Source organism: Heterodontus francisci, chromosome 19 (genome assembly GCF_036365525.1).
Source record: "Heterodontus francisci isolate sHetFra1 chromosome 19, sHetFra1.hap1, whole genome shotgun sequence".
Lineage (NCBI taxonomy): Eukaryota > Metazoa > Chordata > Chondrichthyes > Heterodontiformes > Heterodontidae > Heterodontus > Heterodontus francisci.
Window position 1 is genome coordinate 88,292,988 of NC_090389.1, and position 12,723 is coordinate 88,305,710.

Below are 12,723 nucleotides of genomic sequence, written 5' to 3' on the forward strand. Positions count from 1 at the left end.
CCCGTTTTATTTTTTTTTTGCTTTACTCTGTATCTAATCCTGTTTTTTTTTGCTTTGCTCTGTATCTAACCCCGTTTTTTTTTTTTGCTTTACTCTGTATCTAACCCCGTTTTATTTTTTTTTTGCTTTACTCTGTATCTAATCCTGTTTTTTTTTTGCTTTACTCTGTATCTAACCTCAGCTTATTTTTTTTTTGCTTTACTCTGTATCTAACCCCGTTTTTTGTTTTTTGCTTTACTCTGTGTCTAACCCCGTTTTATGTCTTTTTTGCTTTACTCTGCATCTAACCCCGATTTATTTTTTTTTGCTTTACTCTGTATCTAACCCCGTTTTTTTTTTGCTTTACTCTGTATCTAACCCTGTTTTTTTTTTGCTTTACTCTGTATCTAACCCCGTTTTATTTTTTTTTTGCTTTACTCTGTATCTAATCCTGTTTTTTTTTGCTTTACTCTGTATCTAACCCCGTTTTATTTTTTTTTTGCTTTACTCTGTATCTAATCCTGTTTTTTATTTGCTTTACTCTGTATCTAACCCCGTTTTTCTTTGCTTTACTCTGTATCTAACCCCGTTTTTTTTGCTTTACTCTGTATCTAACCCCGTTTTTTTTTGCTTTACTCTGTATCTAACCCCGTTTTTTTTGCTTTACTCTGTATCTAACCCAGTTTTATTTTTTTTTTGCTTTACTCTGTATCTAATCCTGTTTTTTTTTGCTTTACTCTGTATCTAACCCGTTTTATTTTTTTTTTGCTTTGCTTGTATCTAACCCCGTTTTTTTTTTGCTTTACTCTGTATCTAACCCCGTTTTATTTTTTTTTGCTTTACTCTGTATCTAACCCCGTTTTATTTTTTTTTTTGCTTTACTCTGTATCTAACCCTGTTTTATTTTTCTTTTTGCTTTACTCTGTATCTAATCCTGTTTTATTTTTTTTTGCTTTACTCTGTATCTAACCCCGTTTTTTTTTGCTTTACTCTGTATCTAACCCCGTTTTTTTTGCTTTACTCTGTATCTAACCCAGTTTTATTTTTTTTTTGCTTTACTCTGTATCTAATCCTGTTTTTTTTTGCTTTACTCTGTATCTAACCCGTTTTATTTTTTTTTTGCTTTGCTTGTATCTAACCCCGTTTTTTTTTTGCTTTACTCTGTATCTAACCCCGTTTTATTTTTTTTTGCTTTACTCTGTATCTAACCCCGTTTTATTTTTTTTTTTGCTTTACTCTGTATCTAACCCTGTTTTATTTTTCTTTTTGCTTTACTCTGTATCTAATCCTGTTTTATTTTTTTTTGCTTTACTCTGTATCTAACCCCGTTTTATTTTTTTTTGCTTTACTCTGTATCTAACCCCGTTTTTTTTTGCTTTACTCTGTATCTTACCCCGTTTTATTTTTTTTTGCTTTACTCTGTATCTAACCCCGTTTTATTTTTTTTTGCTTTACTCTGTATCTAACCCCGTTTTATTTTTTTTTTGCTTTACTCTGTATCTAACCCCGTTTTATTTTTTTTTGGCTTTACTCTGTATCTAACCCCGTTTTATTTTTTTTTTGCTTTACTCTGTATCTAACCCCGTTTTATTGTTTTTTTGCTTCACTCTGTATCTAACCCCGTTTTCTTTTTTGCTTTACTCTGTATCTAACCGCATTTTTTTTTGGTTTACTCTGAATCTAACCCCGATTTATTTTGCTTTACTCTGTATCTAACCCGTTTTTTTTTGCTTTACTCTGTATCTAACCCCGTTTTATTTTTTTTTTGCTTTACTCTGTATCTAATCCTGTTTTTTTTTTGCTTTACTCTGTTATCTAACCTCAGCTTATTTTTTTTTTGCTTTACTCTGTGTCTAACCCCGTTTTATGTCTTTTTTGCTTTACTCTGTATCTAACCCCGATTTTTTTTTTTTTGCTTTACTCTGTATCTAACCCCGTTTTTTTTTTGCTTTACTCTGTATCTAACCCTGTTTTTTTTTGCTTTACTCTGTATCTAACCCCGTTTTCTTTTTTGCTTTACTCTGTATCTAACCCCGTTTTATTTTTTTTTGCTTTACTCTGTATCTAACCCCGTTTTATTTATTTTTTGCTTTACTCTGTATCTAACCCCGTTTTATTGTTTTTTTGCTTTACTCTGTATCTCACTCCGTTTTTATTTTTTTTGCTTTACTCTGTATCGAACCCCGTTTTTTTTGCTTCACTCTGTATCTAATCCTGTTTTTTTTGCTTTACTCTGTATCTAACCCCGTTTTTTTTGCTATACTCTGTATCTAACCCCGTTTTATTTTTTTTTGCTTTACTCTGTATCTAATCCTGTTTTTTTTTGCTTTACTCTGTATCTAACCCGTTTTATTTTTTTTTTGCTTTGCTTGTATCTAACCCCGTTTTTTTTTTGCTTTACTCTGTATCTAACCCCGTTTTATTTTTTTTTGCTTTACTCTGTATCTAACCCTGTTTTATTTTTTTTTGCTTTACTCTGTATCTAACCCCGTTTTTTGTTTTTTGCTTTACTCTGTGTCTAACCCCGTTTTATGTCTTTTTTGCTTTACTCTGCATCTAACCCCGATTTATTTTTTTTTGCTTTACTCTGTATCTAACCCCGTTTTTTTTTTGCTTTACTCTGTATCTAACCCTGTTTATTTTGCTTTACTCTGTATCTAACCCCGTTTTCTTTTTTGCTTTACTCTGTATCTAACCCCGATTTATTTTGCTTTACTCTGTATCTAACCCGTTTTTTTTGCTTTACTCTGTATCTAACCCCGTTTTATTTTTTTTTTGCTTTACTCTGTATCTAATCCTGTTTTTTTTTTGCTTTACTCTGTATCTAACCTCAGCTTATTTTTTTTTTGCTGTACTCTGTATCAAACCCCGTTTTTTGTTTTTTGCTTTACTCTGTGTCTAACCCCGTGTTATGTCTTTTTTGCTTTACTCTGTATCTAACCCCGATTTATTTTTTTTTGCTTTACTCTGTATCTAACCCCGTTTTTTTTTTGCTTTACTCTGTATCTAACCCTATTTTTTTTTGCTTACTCTGTATCTAACCCCGTTTTCTTTTTTGCTTTACTCTGTATCTAACCCCGTTTTATTTTTTTTTGCTTTACTCTGTATCTAACCCCGTTTTATTTATTTTTTGCTTTACTCTGTATCTAACCCCGTTTTATTGTTTTTTTGCTTTACTCTGTATCTCACTCCGTTTTTATTTTTTTTGCTTTACTCTGTATCGAACCCCGTTTTTTTTGCTTCACTCTGTATCTAACCCCGTTTTCTTTTTTGCTTTACTCTGTATCTAACCCGGTTTTTTTTGCTTTACTCTGTATCTAACCCCGATTTATTTTGCTTTACTCTGTATCTAACCCGTTTTTTTTTGCTTTACTCTGTATCTAACCCCGTTTTATTTTTTTTTTGCTTTACTCTGTATCTAATCCTGTTTTTTTTTTGCATTACTCTGTATCTAACCTCAGCTTATTTTTTTTTTGCTTTACTCTGTATCTAACCCCGTTTTTTGTTTTTTGCTTTACTCTGTGTCTAACCCCGTTTTATGTCTTTTTTGCTTTACTCTGTATCTAACCCCGATTTTTTTTTTTTGCTTTACTCTGTATCTAACCCCGTTTTTTTTTTGCTTTACTCTGTATCTAACCCTGTTTTTTTTTGCTTTACTCTGTATCTAACCCCGTTTTCTTTTTTGCTTTACTCTGTATCTAACCCCGTTTTTGCTTTACTCTGTATCTAACCCTGTTTTTTTTCCTTTACTCTGTATCTAACCCCGTTTTTTGTTTTTTTCTTTACTCTGTATCTAACCCCGTTTTTTTTTTTGCTTTACTCTGTATCTAACCCCTTTTTATTTTTGCTTTACTCTGTATCTAACCCGTTTTTTTTTTTTGCTTTACTCTGTATCGAACCCCGTTTTTTTTTTTCTTTACTCTGTATCTAACCCCTTTTTTTTTGCTTTACTCTGTATCTAACCCGTTTTTTTTTTTGCTTTACTCTGTATCTAACCCCGATTTATTTTTTTTTGCTTTACTCTGTATCTAACCCCGTTTTCTTTTTTGCTTTACTCTGTATCTAACCCCGTTTTTTTTTGCTTTACTCTGTATCTAACCCCGATTTATTTTGCTTTACTCTGTATCTAACCCATTTTTTTTGCTTTACTCTGTTTCTAACCCCGTTTTTTTTTGCTTTACTCTGTATCTAACCCCGTTTTTTGTTTTTTGCTTTACTCTGTGTCTAACCCCGTTTTATGTCTTTTTTGCTTTACTCTGTATCTAACCCCGATTTATTTTTTTTTGCTTTACTCTGTATCTAACCCCGTTTTTTTTTTTTTTGCTTTACTCTGTATCTAACCCTGTTTTTTTTTGCTTTACTCTGTATCTAACCCCGTTTTCTTTTTTGCTTTACTCTGTATCTAACCCCGTTTTTGCTTTACTCTGTATCTAACCCTGTTTTTTTTCCTTTACTCTGTATCTAACCCCGTTTTTTGTTTTTTTCTTTACTCTGTATCTAACCCCGTTTTTTTTTTGCTTTACTCTGTATCTAACCCCTTTTTTTTTTTGCTTTACTCTGTATCTAACCCGTTTTTTTTTTTGCTTTACTCTGTATCGAACCCCATTTTTTTTTTTGCTTTACTCTGTATCTAACCCCTTTTTCTTTGCTTTACTCTGTATCTAACCCCGTTTTGTTTTATTGCTTTACTCTGTATCTAACCCCGTTTTTTTTTTTGCTTTACTCTGTATCTAACCCGTTTTTTTTTTTTGCTTTACTCTGTATTTAACCCCGATTTATTTTTTTTTGCTTTACTCTGTATCTAACCCCGTTTTCTTTTTTGCTTTACTCTGTATCTAACCCCGTTTTTTTTTGCTTTACTCTGTATCTAACCCCGATTTATTTTGCTTTACTCTGTATCTAACCCGTTTTTTTTTGCTTTACTCTGTATCTAACCCCGTTTTTTGTTTTTTGCTTTACTCTGTATCTAATCCTGTTTTTTATTTGCTTTACTCTGTATCTAACCCCGTTTTTCTTTGCTTTACTCTGTATCTAACCCCGTTTTTTTTGCTTTACTCTGTATCTAACCCAGTTTTTTTTTGCTTTACTCTGTATCTAACCCCGTTTTTTTTTGCTTTACTCTGTATCTAACCCCGTTTTTTTTTGCTTTACTCTGTATCTAACCCCGTTTTATTTTTTTTTGCTTTACTCTGTATCTAGCCCCGTTTTATTTTTTTTTGCTTTACTCTGTATCTAATCCTGTTTTTTTTTGCTTTACTCTGTATCTAACCCCATTTTTCTTTGCTTTACTCTGTATCTAACCCCGTTTTTTTTTGCTTTACTCTGTATCTAACCCCGTTTTTTTTTGTTTTACTCTGTATCTAACCCCGTTTTTTTTTGCTTTACTCTGTATCTAACCCCGTTTTTTTTTGCTTTACTCTGTATCTAACCCGTTTTATTTTTTTTTTGCTTTGCTTGTATCTAACCCCGTTTTTTTTTTGCTTTACTCTGTATCTAACCCCGTTTTATTTTTTTTTGCTTTACTCTGTATTTAACCCCGTTTTTTGTTTTTTGCTTTACTCTGTATCTAATCCTGTTTTTTATTTGCTTTACTCTGTATCTAACCCCGTTTTTCTTTGCTTTACTCTGTATCTAACCCCGTTTTTTTTGCTTTACTCTGTATCTAACCCCGTTTTTTTTTGCTTTACTCTGTATCTAACCCCGTTTTTTTTGCTTTACTCTGTATCTAACCCCGTTTTATTTTTTTTTTGCTTTACTCTGTATCTAATCCTGTTTTTTTTTGCTTTGCTCTGTATCTAACCCCGTTTTATTTTTTTTTGCTTTACTCTGTATCTAACCCCGTTTTATTTTTTTTTTGCTTTACTCTGTATCTAACCCCGTTTTATTTTTTTTTGCTTTACTCTGTATCTAACCCCGTTTTATTTTTTTTTGCTTTACTCTGTATCTAACCCCGTTTTATTTTTTTTTTTGCTTTACTCTGTATCTAACCCCGTTTTATTTTTTTTTGGCTTTACTCTGTATCTAACCCCGTTTTATTTTTTTTTTGCTTTACTCTTTATCTAACCCCGTTTTTTTTTGCTTTACTCTGTATCTAACCCCGTTTTATTGTTTTTTTGCTTTACTCTGTATCTAACCCCGTTTTTTTTGCTTCACTCTGTATCTAACCCCGTTTTCTTTTTTGCTTTACTCTGTATCTAACCCCGTTTTTTTTTGCTTTACTCTGTATCTAACCCCGATTTATTTTGCTTTACTCTGTATCTAACCCGTTTTTTTTGCTTTACTCTGTATCTAACCCCGTTTTATTTTTTTTTTGCTTTACTCTGTATCTAATCCTGTTTTTTTTTTTGCTTTACTCTGTATCTAACCTCAGCTTATATTTTTTTTGCTTTACTCTGTATCTAACCCGTTTTTTTTTTCTGCTTTACTCTGTATCTAACCCCGATTTATTTTTTTTTGCTTTACTCTGTATCTAACCCCGTTTTCTTTTTTGCTTTACTCTGTATCTAACCCCGTTTTTTTTTGCTTTACTCTGTATCTAACCCCGATTTATTTTGCTTTACTCTGTATCTAACCCATTTTTTTTGCTTTACTCTGTTTCTAACCCCGTTTTTTTTGCTTTACTCTGTATCTAACCCCGTTTTTTGTTTTTTGCTTTACTCTGTATCTAACCCCGTTTTTTTTTTGCTTTACTCTGTATCTAACCCCGTTTTTTTTTTTTTTGCTTTACTCTGTATCTAACCCTGTTTTTTTTTGCTTTACTCTGTATCTAACCCCGTTTTCTTTTTTGCTTTACTCTGTATCTAACCCCGTTTTTGCTTTACTCTGTATCTAACCCTGTTTTTTTTCCTTTACTCTGTATCTAACCCCGTTTTTTGTTTTTTTCTTTACTCTGTATCTAACCCCGTTTTTTTTTTGCTTTACTCTGTATCTAACCCCTTTTTTTTTTGCTTTACTCTGTATCTAACCCGTTTTTTTTTTTGCTTTACTCTGTATCGAACCCCATTTTTTTTTTGCTTTACTCTGTATCTAACCCCTTTTTTTTTGCTTTACTCTGTATCTAACCCCGTTTTGTTTTATTGCTTTACTCTGTATCTAACCCCGTTTTTTTTTTTGCTTTACTCTGTATCTAACCCGTTTTTTTTTTTGCTTTACTCTGTATTTAACCCCGATTTATTTTTTTTTGCTTTACTCTGTATCTAACCCCGTTTTCTTTTTTGCTTTACTCTGTATCTAACCCCGTTTTTTTTTGCTTTACTCTGTATCTAACCCCGATTTATTTTGCTTTACTCTGTATCTAACCCGTTTTTTTTTGCTTTACTCTGTATCTAACCCCGTTTTTTGTTTTTTGCTTTACTCTGTATCTAATCCTGTTTTTTATTTGCTTTACTCTGTATCTAACCCCGTTTTTCTTTGCTTTACTCTGTATCTAACCCCGTTTTTTTTGCTTTACTCTGTATCTAACCCCGTTTTTTTTTGCTTTACTCTGTATCTAACCCCGTTTTTTTTTGCTTTACTCTGTATCTAACCCCGTTTTTTTTGCTTTACTCTGTATCTAACCCCGTTTTATTTTTTTTTGCTTTACTCTGTATCTAGCCCCGTTTTATTTTTTTTTGCTTTACTCTGTATCTAATCCTGTTTTTTTTTGCTTTACTCTGTATCTAACCCCATTTTTCTTTGCTTTACTCTGTATCTAACCCCGTTTTTTTTTGCTTTACTCTGTATCTAACCCCGTTTTTTTTTGTTTTACTCTGTATCTAACCCCGTTTTTTTTTGCTTTACTCTGTATCTAACCCCGTTTTTTTTTGCTTTACTCTGTATCTAACCCGTTTTATTTTTTTTTTGCTTTGCTTGTATCTAACCCCGTTTTTTTTTTGCTTTACTCTGTATCTAACCCCGTTTTATTTTTTTTTGCTTTACTCTGTATTTAACCCCGTTTTTTGTTTTTTTGCTTTACTCTGTATCTAATCCTGTTTTTTATTTGCTTTACTCTGTATCTAACCCCGTTTTTCTTTGCTTTACTCTGTATCTAACCCCGTTTTTTTTGCTTTACTCTGTATCTAACCCCGTTTTTTTTTGCTTTACTCTGTATCTAACCCCGTTTTTTTTGCTTTACTCTGTATCTAACCCCGTTTTATTTTTTTTTTGCTTTACTCTGTATCTAATCCTGTTTTTTTTTGCTTTGCTCTGTATCTAACCCCGTTTTTTTTTTTTTGCTTTACTCTGTATCTAACCCCGTTTTATTTTTTTTTTGCTTTACTCTGTATCTAACCCCGTTTTATTTTTTTTTTGCTTTACTCTGTATCTAACCCCGTTTTATTTTTTTTTGCTTTACTCTGTATCTAACCCCGTTTTATTTTTTTTTTTGCTTTACTCTGTATCTAACCCCGTTTTATTTTTTTTTGGCTTTACTCTGTATCTAACCCCGTTTTATTTTTTTTTTGCTTTACTCTTTATCTAACCCCGTTTTTTTTTGCTTTACTCTGTATCTAACCCCGTTTTATTGTTTTTTTGCTTTACTCTGTATCTAACCCCGTTTTTTTTGCTTCACTCTGTATCTAACCCCGTTTTCTTTTTTGCTTTACTCTGTATCTAACCCCGTTTTTTTTTGCTTTACTCTGTATCTAACCCCGATTTATTTTGCTTTACTCTGTATCTAACCCGTTTTTTTTTGCTTTACTCTGTATCTAACCCCGTTTTATTTTTTTTTTGCTTTACTCTGTATCTAATCCTGTTTTTTTTTTTGCTTTACTCTGTATCTAACCTCAGCTTATTTTTTTTTTGCTTTACTCTGTATCTAACCCCGTTTTTTGTTTTTTGCTTTACTCAGTGTCTAACCCCGTTTTATGTCTTTTTTGCTTTACTCTGTATCTAACCCCGATTTATTTTTTTTTGCTTTACTCTGTATCTAACCCCGTTTTTTTTTGCTTTACTCTGTATCTAACCCTGTTTTTTTTTGCTTTACTCTGTATCTAACCCCGTTTTCGTTTTTGCTTTACTCTGTATCTAACCCCGTTTTATTTTTTTTTGCTTTACTCTGTATCTAACCCCGTTTTATTTTTTTTTTGCTTTACTCTGTATCTAACCCCGTTTTATTGTTTTTTTGCTTTACTCTGTATCTAACTCCGTTTTTATTTTTTTTGCTTTACTCTGTATCGAACCCCGTTTTTTTTGCTTCACTCTGTATCTAACCCCGTTTTCTTTTTTGCTTTACTCTGTATCTAACCCGGTTTTTTTTGCTTTACTCTGTATCTAACCCCGATTTATTTTGCTTTACTCTGTATCTAACCCGTTTTTTTTGGCTTTACTCTGTATCTAACCCCGTTTTATTTTTTTTTTGCTTTACTCTGTGTATAATCCTGTTTTTTTTTTGCATTACTCTGTATCTAACCTCAGCTTATTTTTTTTTTGCTTTACTCTGTATCTAACCCCGTTTTTTGTTTTTTGCTTTACTCTGTGTCTAACCCCGTTTTATGTCTTTTTTGCTTTACTCTGTATCTAACCCCGATTTATTTTTTTTTGCTTTACTCTGTATCTAACCCTGTTTTTTTTTGCTTTACTCTGTATCTAACCCTGTTTTTTTTTGCTTTACTCTGTATCTAACCCCGTTTTCTTTTTTGCTTTACTCTGTATCTAACCTCGTTTTTGCTTTACTCTGTATCTAACCCTGTTTTTTTTCCTTTACTCTGTATCTAACCCCGTTTTTTGTTTTTTTCTTTACTCTGTATCTAACCCCGTTTTTTTTTGCTTTACTCTGTATCTAACCCCTTTTTATTTTTGCTTTACTCTGTATCTAACCCGTTTTTTTTTTTGCTTTACTCTGTATCGAACCCCGTTTTTTTTTTTGCTTTACTTTGTATCTAACCCCTTTTTTTTTGCTTTACTCTGTATCTAACCCCGTTTTTTTTTGTTGCTTTACTCTGTATCTAACCCCGTTTTTTTTTGCTTTACTCTGTATCTAACCCGTTTTTTTTTTTTGCTTTACTCTGTATCTAACCCCGATTTATTTTTTTTTGCTTTACTCTGTATCTAACCCCGTTTTCTTTTTTGCTTTACTCTGTATCTAACCCCGTTTTTTTTTTGCTTTACTCTGTATCTAACCCGTTTTTTTTTGCTTTACTCTGTATCTAACCCCGTTTTATTTTTTTTTTGCTTTACTCTGTATCTAATCCTGTTTTTTTTTTGCTTTACTCTGTATCTAACCTCAGCTTATTTTTTTTTTGCTTTACTCTGTATCTAACCCCGTTTTTTGTTTTTTGCTTTACTCTGTGTCTAACCCCGTTTTATGTCTTTTTTGCTTTACTCTGTATCTAACCCCGATTTTTTTTTTTTGCTTTACTCTGTATCTAACCCCGTTTTTTTTTTGCTTTACTCTGTATCTAACCCCGTTTTTTGTTATTTGCTTTACTCTGTATCTAATCCTGTTTTTTATTTGCTTTACTCTGTATCTAACCCCGTTTTTCTTTGCTTTACTCTGTATCTAACCCCGTTTTTTTTGCTTTACTCTGTATCTAACCCCGTTTTTTTTTGCTTTACTCTGTATCTAACCCCGTTTTTTTTTGCTTTACTCTGTATCTAACCCCGTTTTTTTTGCTTTACTCTGTATCTAACCCCGTTTTATTTTTTTTTGCTTTACTCTGTATCTAGCCCCGTTTTATTTTTTTTTGCTTTACTCTGTATCTAATCCTGTTTTTTTTGCTTTACTCTGTATCTAACCCCATTTTTCTTTGCTTTACTCTGTATCTAACCCCGTTTTTTTTTGCTTTACTCTGTATCTAACCCCGTTTTTTTTTGTTTTACTCTGTATCTAACCCCGTTTTTTTTTGCTTTACTCTGTATCTAACCCCGTTTTTTTTTGCTTTACTCTGTATCTAACCCGTTTTATTTTTTTTTTGCTTTGCTTGTATCTAACCCCGTTTTTTTTTTGCTTTACTCTGTATCTAACCCCGTTTTATTTTTTTTTGCTTTACTCTGTATTTAACCCCGTTTTTTGTTTTTTGCTTTACTCTGTATCTAATCCTGTTTTTTATTTGCTTTACTCTGTATCTAACCCCGTTTTTCTTTGCTTTACTCTGTATCTAACCCCGTTTTTTTTGCTTTACTCTGTATCTAACCCCGTTTTTTTTTGCTTTACTCTGTATCTAACCCCGTTTTTTTTGCTTTACTCTGTATCTAACCCCGTTTTATTTTTTTTTTGCTTTACTCTGTATCTAATCCTGTTTTTTTTTGCTTTGCTCTGTATCTAACCCCGTTTTTTTTTTTTTGCTTTACTCTGTATCTAACCCCGTTTTATTTTTTTTTTGCTTTACTCTGTATCTAACCTCGTTTTATTTTTTTTTGCTTTACTCTGTATCTAACCCCGTTTTATTTTTTTTTGCTTTACTCTGTATCTAACCCCGTTTTATTTTTTTTTTTGCTTTACTCTGTATCTAACCCCGTTTTATTTTTTTTTGGCTTTACTCTGTATCTAACCCCGTTTTATTTTTTTTTTGCTTTACTCTTTATCTAACCCCGTTTTTTTTTGCTTTACTCTGTATCTAACCCCGTTTTATTGTTTTTTTGCTTTACTCTGTATCTAACCCCGTTTTTTTTGCTTCACTCTGTATCTAACCCCGTTTTCTTTTTTGCTTTACTCTGTATCTAACCCCGTTTTTTTTTGCTTTACTCTGTATCTAACCCCGATTTATTTTGCTTTACTCTGTATCTAACCCGTTTTTTTTTGCTTTACTCTGTATCTAACCCCGTTTTATTTTTTTTTTGCTTTACTCTGTATCTAATCCTGTTTTTTTTTTTGCTTTACTCTGTATCTAACCTCAGCTTATTTTTTTTTTGCTTTACTCTGTATCTAACCCCGTTTTTTGTTTTTTGCTTTACTCAGTGTCTAACCCCGTTTTATGTCTTTTTTGCTTTACTCTGTATCTAACCCCGATTTATTTTTTTTTGCTTTACTCTGTATCTAACCCCGTTTTTTTTTTGCTTTACTCTGTATCTAACCCCATTTTTCTTTGCTTTACTCTGTATCTAACCCCGTTTTTTTTGCTTCACTCTGTATCTAACCCCGTTTTCTTTTTTGCTTTACTCTGTATCTAACCCGGTTTTTTTTGCTTTACTCTGTATCTAACCCCGATTTATTTTGCTTTACTCTGTATCTAACCCGTTTTTTTTGGCTTTACTCTGTATCTAACCCCGTTTTATTTTTTTTTTGCTTTACTCTGTGTATAATCCTGTTTTTTTTTTGCATTACTCTGTATCTAACCTCAGCTTATTTTTTTTTGCTTTACTCTGTATCTAACCCCGTTTTTTGTTTTTTGCTTTACTCTGTGTCTAACCCCGTTTTATGTCTTTTTTGCTTTACTCTGTATCTAACCCCGATTTATTTTTTTTTGCTTTACTCTGTATCTAACCCTGTTTTTTTTTGCTTTACTCTGTATCTAACCCTGTTTTTTTTTGCTTTACTCTGTATCTAACCCCGTTTTCTTTTTTGCTTTACTCTGTATCTAACCTCGTTTTTGCTTTACTCTGTATCTAACCCTGTTTTTTTTCCTTTACTCTGTATCTAACCCCGTTTTTTGTTTTTTTCTTTACTCTGTATCTAACCCCGTTTTTTTTTGCTTTACTCTGTATCTAACCCCTTTTTATTTTTGCTTTACTCTGTATCTAACCCGTTTTTTTTTTTGCTTTACTCTGTATCGAACCCCGTTTTTTTTTTTGCTTTACTTTGTATCTAACCCCTTTTTTTTTGCTTTA

General features: G+C 32.0%; 1 protein-coding gene across 1 annotated transcript in view; it reads left to right on the plus strand.

The window, feature by feature from the left end:
• Positions 1–12,723, plus strand: part of LOC137380352 (uncharacterized) — a 142,305-nt gene that overhangs the window by 69,841 nt on the left and 59,741 nt on the right. The gene's annotated exons all lie outside the window — the stretch shown is intronic.